The sequence below is a fragment of the Heterodontus francisci genome, unplaced genomic scaffold, assembly GCF_036365525.1.
Source record: "Heterodontus francisci isolate sHetFra1 unplaced genomic scaffold, sHetFra1.hap1 HAP1_SCAFFOLD_64, whole genome shotgun sequence".
In the NCBI taxonomy this organism is placed as follows: Eukaryota; Metazoa; Chordata; class Chondrichthyes; order Heterodontiformes; family Heterodontidae; genus Heterodontus; species Heterodontus francisci.
Window position 1 is genome coordinate 9,629,392 of NW_027140221.1, and position 12,905 is coordinate 9,642,296.

Genomic DNA, 12,905 nt, shown 5'->3' on the forward strand with positions numbered 1-12,905 from the left:
TTCGCCACAGACTGAAACCACTTCCCCACACACTGAAACCCCTTCCTCACACACTGAAACCCCTTCCTCACGCACTGAAACCTCTTCCACACACACTGAAACCTCTTCCCCACGCACTGAAACCTTTTCCCCACACACTGAAACATCTTCCCCACACACTGAAACCCCTTCCCCGCACACTGAAACCTCTTCCACACACACTGAATCCCCTTCACCACACACTGATACCACATCCCCACAACACCGAAACCACTTCCCCACAGACAGAAATCCCTTCCCCACACTCTGAAACCTCTTCCCAAAACACTGAATTCTCTTCCCCACACACTGAAACCACTTCCCCACACACTGAAACCCCTTCCCCACACACTGAAACATCTTCCCCACACACTGAAACCCCTTCCCCACAGACTGAAACCCCTTAACCACACACTCATAACCATCCCCACACACTGTAATCTCTTCCCCACACACTGAAACCCCTTCCCCACACACTGAAACCCCTTCCCCACACACTGAAACCTCTTCCCCACCCACTGAAAGCTCTTCCCCACTGACTGAAACCCTTCCCCACACACTGAAACCTCTTCGCCACACACTGAAACCCCTTCCCCACGCACTGAAACCTCTTCCACACACACTGAAACCTATTCCCCACACACTGAAACCTCTTCCCCACACACTGAAACCCCTTCCCCACGCACTGAAACCTCTTCCACACACACTGAAACCTCTTCCCCACACACTGAAACCCCTTCTCCTCACGCTAAAACTTCTTCCACACCCGCTGAAACCCATCCCCACACACTGAAACCCCTTCCACACACACTGTAACCCCTTCCCCGCACACTGAAACCCCTTCCCCACACACTGTAACCCCTTCCACACACACTGAAACCCCTTGCCCGCACACTGAAATCCCTTCCCCGCACACTGAAACCCTACCCCACACGCTGCAACCCCTTCCCCACACGCTGAAACCCCTTCCACACACACTGAAACCTCTTCCACATGCACTGAAACCCCTTCCGCCCACACTGAAACCCATCCCCACACACTGAAACCGATCCCCACACACTGAAACAATTCCCCACACAATGAAACCCATCCCCACACACTGAAACCTCTTCCACACACACTGAAACCCATTCCCCACACACTGAAACCCATCCCCACAGACTGAAACCTCTTCTCCACACACTGAAACCCACCCCCATACACTGAAACCTCTTTCCCGCACACTGAAACCTCTTCCCCACAAACTGAAACCTCTTCGCCACTCACAGAATTCCTTCCCCACACGCTGAAACCCCTTCCCCACACGCTGAAACCCCTTCCACACACACTGAAACCCCTTCCACACACACTGAAACCCCATCCACAAACACTGAAATCTCTTCCACACACAATGAAACCCCTTGCCCACACACTGAAACCCCTTCCACACACACTGAAACCCCTTCCCCACATACTTAAACCCTTCCCCACACACTGAAACGCTTCTCCACACACTGAAACCCATCCCCACACACTGACACCTCTTCCCCACAATCTGAAACTTCTTCCCCATACACTGAAACCGCTTCAGGACACACTGAAACCCCTTCCACACACACTGAACACTTCTCCCCACACACTGAAATACTTCTCCACACACTGAAACCCCTTCCCCACACACTGAAACCCCCTCCCCACACACTGAAAACTCTTCCCCACACACTGAAATCCATCCCCACACACCGAAACCTCTTCCCCACTAACTGAAACCCACTGCCCACACACTGAAACCCATCATCACACAGTGAAAACCCATCCCCACACACTGAAACCCATCCCCACACACTGAAAACCTTGCCACACACTGAAACCTCTTCCCACACACAGAAACATCTTCGCCACAGACTGAAACCTCTTCCCCACACACTGAAACATCTGTCACACACACTGAAACCCATCCCCACACACTGAAACCTCTTCCCCACACTCTGAAACTTCTTCCCCACACACTGAAACCCCTTCAGGACACACTGAAACCCCTTCCACACACACTGAAAACTTCTCCCCACACACTGAAATACTTCCCCACACACAGAAACCCCTTCCCCACACACTGAAACCTCATCCCCACACACTGAAACCTCTTCCCCACTCACTGAAACCTCTTTCCCACAGGCAGAAACACCTTCCACACACACTGAAACCCATCCCCACACACTGAAACCTCATCCCCACACACTGAAACCCCTTCCCCACACACTGAAACCCCATCACCACACACTGAAACCCATCCCCACACACTAAAACCTCTTCCACACAAACTGAAACCCCTTCCCCACACAATGAAACCCATCCCCACACACTGAAACCCCTTCCCCACACACTGAAACCCATCCCCACACATTAAAACCCTTCCCCACACACTGAAACCCCTACCCACGCACTGAAACCTCTTCGCCACAGACTGAAACACTTCCCCACACACTGAAACCCCTTCCTCACACACTGAAAACCCTTCCTCACGCACTGAAACCTCTTCCACACACACTGAAACCTCTTCCCCACGCACTGAAACCTTTTCCCCACACACTGAAACATCTTCCCCACACACTGAAACCCCATCCCCGCACACTGAAACCTCTTCCCCACACACTGAATCCCCTTCACCACACACTGATACCACTTCCCCACAACACCGAAACCACTTCCCCACAGACAGAAACCCCTTCCCCACACTCTGAAACCTCTTCCCAAAACACTGAATTCTCTTCCCCACACACTGAAACCACTTCCCCACACACTGAAACCACTTCCCCACACACTGAAACATCTTCCCCACACACTGAAACCCCTTCCCCACAGACTGAAACCCCTTCCCCACACACTGTAACCCCTTCCACACACACTGAAACCCCTTGCCCGCACACTGAAATCCCTTCCCCGCACACTGAAACCCTACCCCACACACTGAAACCCTACCCCACACGCTGCAACCCCTTCCCCACACACTGAAACCTCTTCTCCACACACTGAAACCCACCCCCATACACTGAAACCTCTTTCCCGCACACTGAAACCTCTTCCCCACAAACTGAAACCTCTTCACCACTCACAGAATTCCTTCCCCACACGCTGAAACCCCTTCCCCACACGCTGAAACCCCTTCCACACACACTGAAACCCCTTCCACACACACTGAAACCCCATCCACAAACACTGAAATCTCTTCCACACACAATGAAACCCCTTCCCCACACACTGAAACCCCTTCCACACACACTGAAACCCCTTCCCCGCATACTTAAACCCTTCCCCACACACTGAAACGCTTTTCCACACACTGAAACCCATCCCCACACACTGAAACTTCTTCCCCACACTCTGAAACTTCTTCCCCATACACTGAAACCCCTTCAGGACACACTGAAACCCCTTCCACACACACTGAAAACCCTTCCCCACACACTGAAAACTCTTCCCCACACACTGAAATCCATCCCCACACACCGAAACCTCTTCCCCACTCACTGAATCCCACTCCCCACACACTGAAAACCCTTCCCCACACACTGAAAACTCTTCCCCACACACTGAAACCCCTTCGCCACACACTGAAAACCCTTCCCCACACACTGAAAACTCTTCCCCACACACTGAAATCCATCCCCACACACCGAAACCTCTTCCCCACTCACTGAAACCCACTCCCCACACACTGAAACCCATCCCCACACAGTGAAAACCCATCCCCACACACTGAAACCCATCCCCACACACTGAAAACCTTGCCACACACTGAAACCTCTTCCCACAGACTGAAACCTCTTCCCCACACACTGAAACATCTTTCACACACACTGAAACCCATCCCCACACACTGAAACCTCTTCCCCACACTCTGAAACTTCTTCCCCACACACTGAAACCCCTTCAGGACACACTGAAACCCCTTCCACACACACTGAAAACTTCTCCCCACACACTGAAATACTTCCCCACACACAGAAACCCCTTCCCCACACACTGAAACCTCATCCCCACACACTGAATCCCCTTCCCCAATGACTGAAACCACTTCCCCACACATTGAAACCTCTTCCACAAACACTGAAACCTCTTCCCCACACACTGAAACCCCTTATCTACACACTGAAAACCCTTCCCCACACACTGAAACCACTTCCCCACACACTGAAACCTCTTCCCCACAGACTCAAACCCCTTCCCCACACACTGAAACCCATCACCACAAACTGAAACCTCATCCCCACACACTGAAACCTCTTCCCCACACACTGAAACCCCTTCCCCACACACTGAAAACTCTGCCCCACACACTGAAATCCATCCCCACACACCGAAACCTCTTCCCCACACACTGAAACCCACTGCCCACACACTGAAACCCATCCCCACACAGTGAAAACCCATCCCCACACACTGAAACCCATCCCCACACACTGAAAACCTTGCCACACACTGAAACCTCTTCCCACACACTGAAACCTCTTCCTCACACACTGAAACCTCTTCCCCACACTCTGAAACTTCTTCCCCACACACTGAAACCCCTTCAGGACACACTGAAACCCCTTCCACACACACTGAAAACTTCTCCCCACACACTGAAATACTTCCCCACACACAGAAACCCCTTCCCCACACACTGAAACCTCATCCCCACACACTGAAACCTCTTCCCCACTCACTGAAACCTCTTTCCCACAGGCAGAAACACCTTCCACACACACTGAAACCCATCCCCACACACTGAAACCTCATCCCCACACACTGAAACCCCTTCCCCACACACTGAAACCCCATCACCACACACTGAAACCCATCCCCACACACTAAAACCTCTTCCACACAAACTGAAACCCCTTCCCCACACAATGAAACCCATCCCCACACACTGAAACCCCTTCCCCACACACTGAAACCCATCCCCACACACTAAAACCCTTCCCCACACATTGAAACCCCTACCCACGCACTGAAACCTCTTCGCCACAGACTGAAACCACTTCCCCACACACTGAAACCCCTTCCTCACACACTGAAACCCCTTCCTCACGCACTGAAACCTCTTCCACACACACTGAAACCTCTTCCCCACGCACTGAAACCTTTTCCCCACACACTGAAACATCTTCCCCACACACTGAAACCCCTTCCCCGCACACTGAAACCTCTTCCCCAAACAATGAATCCCCTTCACCACACACTGGTACCACTTCCCCACAACACCGAAACCACTTCCCCACAGACAGAAACCCCTTCCCCACACTCTGAAACCTCTTCCCAAAACATTGAATTCTCTTCCCCACACACTGAAACCACTTCCCCACACACTGAAACCCCTTCACCACACACTGAAACATCTTCCCCACACACTGAAACCCCTTCCCCACAGACTGAAACCCCTTCCCCACACACTGAAACCTCTTCCCCACCCACTGAAAGCTCTTCCCCACTGACTGAAACCCTTCCCCGCACACTGAAACCTCTTCGCCACACACTGAAACCCCTTCTCCACGCACTGAAACCTCTTCCACACACACTGAAACCTATCCCCACACACTGAAACCTCTTCCCCACACACTGAAACCCCTTCCCCACGCACTGAAACCTCTTCCACACACGCTGAAACCTCTTCCCCACACACTGAAACCCCTTCTCCTCACGCTAAAACTTCTTCCACACCCACTGAAACCCATCCCCACACACTGAAACCCCTTCCACACACACTGTAACCCCTTCCCCGCACACTGAAACCCCTTCCCCACACACTGAAACCCCTTCCACACAAACTGAAACCCCTTGCCCGCACACTGAAATCCCTTCCCCGCACACAGAAACCATACCCCACACGCTGCAACCCCTTCCCCACACGCTGAAACCCCTTCCACACACACTGAAACCTCTTCCACATGCACTGAAACCCCTTCCGCCCACACTGAAACCCATCCCCACACACTGAAACCGATCCCCACACACTGAAACAATTCCCCACACAATGAAACCCATCCCCACACACTGAAACCTCTTCGACACACACTGAAACCCATTCCCCACACACTGAAACCCATCCCCACAGACTGAAACCTCTTCTCCACACACTGAAACCCACCCCCATACACTGAAACCTCTTTCCCGCACACTGAAACCTCTTCCCCACAAACTGAAACCTCTTCACCACTCACAGAATTCCTTCCCCACACGCTGAAACCCCTTCCCCACACGCTGAAACCCCTTCCACAAAAACTGAAATCTCTTCCACACACAATGAAACCCCTTCCCCACACACTGAAACCCCTTCCACACACATTGAAACCCCTTCCCCGCATACTTAAACCCTTCCCCACACACTGAAACGCTTTTCCACACACTGAAACCCATCCCCACACACTGAAACTTCTTCCCCACACTCTGAAACTTCTTCCCCATACACTGAAACCCCTTCAGGACACACTGAAACCCCTTCCACACACACTGAACACTTCTCCCCACACACTGAAATACTTTCCCACACACTGAAACCCCTTCCCCACACACTGAAAACCCTTCCCCACACACTGAAAACTCTTCCCCACACACTGAAATCCATCCCCACACACCGAAACCTCTTCCCCACTCACTGAAACCCACTCCCCACACACTGAAACCCATCCCCACACAGTGAAAACCCATCCCCACACACTGAAACCCATCCCCACACACTGAAAACCTTGCCACACACTGAAACCTCTTCCCACACACTGAAACCTCTTCGTCACAGACTGAAGCCTCTTCCCCACACACTGAGACATCTTTCACACACACTGAAACCCATCCCCACACACTGAAACCCATCCCCACACACTGAAAACCTTGCCACACACTGAAACCTCTTCCCACACACTGAAACCTCTTCCCCACACACTGAAACCTCTTCCCCACACACTGAAACCCCTTCCCCGCACACTGAAACCCCTTCCCCACACACTAAATCCCCTACACCACACACTGAAACCCGTTCCCCACACACTGAAACATGTTCCCCACACACTGAAACCTTTCCCCACAGACAGAGCCACCTTCCCCACACTCTGAAACCTCTTCCCCACACATTGAAACCTCTTCCCCCCACACTGAAACCACTTCCCCACACACTGAAACGCCTTCCCCACACACTGAAACCTCTTCCCCACACACTGAAACCCCTTCCCCAAAGACGGAAACTCCTTAACCACGCACTGAAACCCATCCCCACACACTGAAACATCTACCCCACACACTGAAACCCCTTCCACACACACTGAAACCTCTTCCACACACACTGAAACCTCTTCCCAACACGCTGCAAACAATTCAACACACACTGAAACCACTTCCCCACATACTAAAAGCCTTCCCCACACACTAAAACCCTTCTCCACACACTGAAACCTCTTCCCCACACACTGAAACCCCTTCCACACACACTGAAACCTCTTCCCCGCACACTGAAACCTCATCCCCACACACAGAAACCCCCTCCGCACACACTGAAACCCCTTCCACACACACTGAAACCCCTTCAACACATACTTAAACCTCTTCCACACAGACTGAAAACCCTTCCTCAGACACTGAAACCTCTTCCCCACACACTAAAACCCTTCCCCACACAGTGAAACCCATCCCCACACACTGAATCCTCTTCCCCACACACTGAAACCCCTTCCCCACACACAGAAAGCCCTTCCCCACACACTGAAACCTCTTCCCCACACACTGAAACCTCTTCCCCACACACTGAAACCCTTCCCCACACACTGAAACCCATCTCCACACACTGAAACCTCTTCCCCACACACTGTAACCCCTTCCCCACACACAGAAATCCCTTCCCCACACACTGAAACCTCTTCCCCACACACTGAAACCCCTTCCCCACAGACTGAAACCACTTCCCCACACACAGAAACCCTTTCCCCACACAGTGAAACCTCCTCCCCACACACTGAAACCCCTTCCCCACAGACTGAAACCACTACCCCACAGACAGAAACACCTTCCCCACACTCTGAAACCTCTTCCCCACACACTGAAATCTCTTCCCCACACACTGAAACCACTTCCCCACACAGTGAAACCCCTTCCCCACACACAAAAATCTCTTCCCCACACACTGAAACCCCTTCCGCACACACTGATACCCATCCCCACACACTGAAGCCCATCCCCACACACTGAATCCGTTCCCCACACAATGAAACACATCCCCAAACACTGAAACCTCTTCCCCACACACTGAAACCTCTTCCCCACACGCTGAAACCCCTTCCCCACACACTGAAAAACCTTCCACACACACTGAAACCCATTCCCCACACACTGAAACCCATACCCACAGACTGAATACTCTTCCCCACACACTGAAACCCATCCCCACACACTGAAACATCTTCCCCGCAAACTGAAACCTCTTCCCCACACACTGAAACCTCTTCCCCACACAAAGAAACCCTTCCCTACACGCTGAAACCTCTTCCCCACATACTGAAAACCCTTCCACACACACTGAAACCTCTTCCACACGCACTGAAACCCCTTGCCCACACGCTGAAACCCCTTCCACACACACTGAAGCCCCTTCCCCACATACTGAAACCCTTCCCCACACACTGAAACCCTTCTCCACACACTGAAACCACTTCGCCACACACTGAAACATCTTTCACTCACACCGAAACCCATCCCCACAAACTGAAACCTCTTTCCCACAAACTGAAACCTCTTCCCCACACACTGAAACCCCTTCCGCACACACTGAAACCCCTTCCACACACACTGAAACCCCTTGCACACACACTTAAACCTCTTCCACACACACTGAAACCTCTTCCCCACACACTGAAACCTTTCCCCACACACTGAAACCCATCTCCACACACTGAAACATCTTCCCCACACACTGAAACCCCTTCCCCACACACTAAAACCCCTTCCCCTCACACTGAAACCTCTTCCCCACACACTGAAATCCCTTCACCACAGACTGAAACCACTTCCCAACACACTAAAACCTCTTCCCCTCACACTGAAAACTCTTCCCCACACACTGAAACCCCTAATCCAAACACTGAAACCCCTTCCCCACACACTGAACCCTCTTCCCCACACACAGAAACCTTTTCCCCAGAGGCAGAAACCCCTTCCCCACACACTGAAACCCATCCCCACACACTGAAACCTCATCCCCACACACTGAAACCCCTTCCACACACACTGAAACCCCATCCCCACGCACTGAAACCCATCCCCACTCACTAAAACCTCTTCCCCACACACTGAAACCCCTTCCCCACACACTGAAACCCATCCCCACACACTGAAACACATCCCCACGCACTGAAACCTCTTCCCACGCACTGAAATCTCTTCGCCACAGACTGAACCACTTCCCCACACACTGAAACCCTTTCCCCACACACTGAAACCTCTTCCCCACACAATGAAACCCCTTATCCAAACACTGAAATCCCTTCCCCACACACTGAAACATCTTCCCCACAAACTGAAACCTCTTCGCCACAGACTGAAACCCCTTCCCCACACACAGAAACCCCTTCCCCACACACTGAAACCCCTTCACCACACACTGAAACGCCTTCCCCACACACTGAAACCTCTTCCCCACACACTGAAACCACTTCCCCACAGACTGAAACCTCTTCCCCACACTCTGAAACCTATTTTCCACACACTGAAACCACTTCCCCACACACTGAAACCCCTTCCCCACACTCTGAAACCTCTTCCCCACACAATGAAACCCCTTATCCAAACACTGAAACCCCTTCCCACACACTGAAACATCTTCCCCACACACTGAAACCTCTTCCCCACACGCTGAAACCTCTTCCCACACACTGAAACCTCTTCGCCACAGACTGAAACCCTTCCCCACACACTGAAACCTCTTCCCACCACACTGAAACCCCTTCCCCGCACACTGAAACCTCTTTCCCACACACCGTTTCCCTTTCACCACACACTGACACCCCTTCCCCACACACTGAAACCTCTTCCCCACACACTGAAACCTCTTCCCCACAGACTGAAACCCCTTCCCCACACTCTGAAACCTCTTCCCCACACACTGAATCCTCTTCCCCACACACTGAAACCCATCCCCACACACTGAAACATCTTCCCCGCAAACTGAAACCTCTTCCCCACACACTGAAACCTCTTCCCCTAACACAGAAACCCTTCCCTACACGCTGAAACCCCTTCCCCACGTACTGAAAACCCTTCCACACACACTGAAACCTCTTCCACACACACTGAAACCCCTTGCCCACACGCTGAAACCCCTTCCACACACACTGAAGCCCCTTCCCCACATACTGAAACCCTTCCCCACACACTGAAACCGTTCTCCACACTCTGAAACCTCTTCCCCACTAACTGAAAAAGCTTCCACACAAACTGAAAACCCTTCCACACACACTGAAACCTCTTCCACACACACTGAAACCGCTTCCCCACACGCTGAAATCCCTTCCACACACACTGAAGCTCCTTTCCCACATACTGAGACGCTTCCCCACACACTGAAACCCTTCTCCACACACTGAAACCACTTCCCCACACACTGAAACATCTTTCACTCACACCGAAACCCATCCCCACACACTGGAACCTCTTCCCCACAAACTGAAACCTCTTCCCCACACACTGAAACCCCTTCCGCACACACTGAAACCCCTTCCACACACACTGAAACCCCTTGCACACACACTTAAACCTCTTCCACACACACTGAAACCTCTTCCCCACTCACTGAACCCTTTCCCCACACACTGAAACCCATCTCCACACACTGAAACATCTTCCCCACACACTGAAACCCCTTCCCCACACACGAAAACCCCTTCCCCTCACACTGAAACCTCTTCACCACACACTGAAACCCCTTCACCACAGACTGAAACCACTTCCCAACACACTAAAACCTCTTCCCCTCACACTGAAAACTCTTCCCCACACACTGAAACCATTTATCCAAACACTGAAACCCCTTCCCCACACACTGAACCCTCTTCCCCACACACAGAAACCTTTTTCCCAGAGGCAGAAACCCCTTCCCCACTCACTGAAACCCATCCCCACACACTGAAACCTCATCCGCACACACTGAAACCCCTTCCACACACACTGAAACCCCATCCCCACACACTGAAACACATCCCCACTCACTAAAACCTCTTCCCCACACAGTGAAACCCCTTCCCCACACACTGAAACCCATCCCCACACACTGCAACCGCTTCCCCACACACTGAACCCCATCCCCACACACTGAAACCCTTCCCCACACACTGAAACCTCTTCCCACGCACTGAAATCTCTTCGCCACAGACTGAACCACTTCCCCACACACTGAAACCCTTCCCCACACACTGAAACCTATTTCCCACACACTGCAACCTCTTCCACACACACTGATACCCCTTCCCCACACACTCAAACCTCTTCCCAACACACTGAAACCCCTTCCCCACACACTGAAACCTCTTCCCCATACAATGAAACCCCTTATCCAAACACTGAAACCCCTTCCCCACACACTGAAACATCTTCCCCACAAACTGAAACCTCTTCGCCACAGACTGAAACCCCTTCCCCACACACTGAAACCCATCACCACACTCTGAAACCTCTTCCCACACACTGAAACCCCTTCCCCAAACACTGAAACCCATCCCCACACACTGAAACACATCCCCACCAACTGAAACCTCTTCCCCACACACTGAAACCCCTTCCCCACACACTGAAACCCATCCCCACACACTGAAACCCCTTCACCACACACTGAAACCCCTTCCCCACACACTGAAACCTCTTCCCCACAGACTGAAACCCCTTCCCCACACTCTGAAACCTCTTTTCCACACACTGAAACCACTTCCCCACACACTGAAACCCCTTCCCCACACACTGAAACCTCTTCCCCACAGAATGAAACCCCTTATCCAAACACTGAAACCCCTTCCCCACACACTGAAACATCTTCCCCACACACTGAAACCTCTTCCCCACACACTGAAACCCATCCCCACACACAGAAACCTTCCCCACACACTGGAACCTCTTCCCACACACTGAAACCTCTTCGCCACAGACTGAAACCCTTCCCCACACACTGAAACCTCTTCCCCACACGCTGAAACCTCTTCCCACCACACTGAAACCCCTTCCCCGCACACTGAAACCCCTTCCCCACGCACTGAAACCCATCCCCACACACTGAAACCTCTTCCCCACACACTGAAACCTATTCCCCAAACACTGAAACCCATCCCCAGACACTGAAACACATCCCCACACACTGAAACCTCTTCCCCACACACTGAAACCCCTTCCCCACACACTGAAACCCATCCCCACACACTGAAACCCCTTCACCACACACTGAAACCCCTTCCCCACACACTGAAACCTCTTCCCCACACACTGAAACCACTTCCCCACAGACTGAAACCCCTTCCCCACACTCTGAAACCTCTTCCGCACACACTGAAACCACGTCCCCACACACTGAAACCCCTTCCCCACACACTGAAACCTCTTCCCCACGCAATGAAACCCCTTATCCAAACACTGAAACCCCTTCCCCACACACTGAAACATCTTCCCCACACACTGAAACCTCTTCCCCACACACTGAAACCCATCCCCACACACAGTAACCCTTCCCCACACACTGAAACCTCTTCCCACACACTGAAACCTCTTCGCCACAGACTGAAACCCTTCCCCACACACTGAAACCTCTTCCCCACACGCTGAAACCTCTTTCCACCACACTGAAACCCCTTCCCCGCACACTGACACCTCTATCCCACACACTGTTTCCCTTTCACCACACA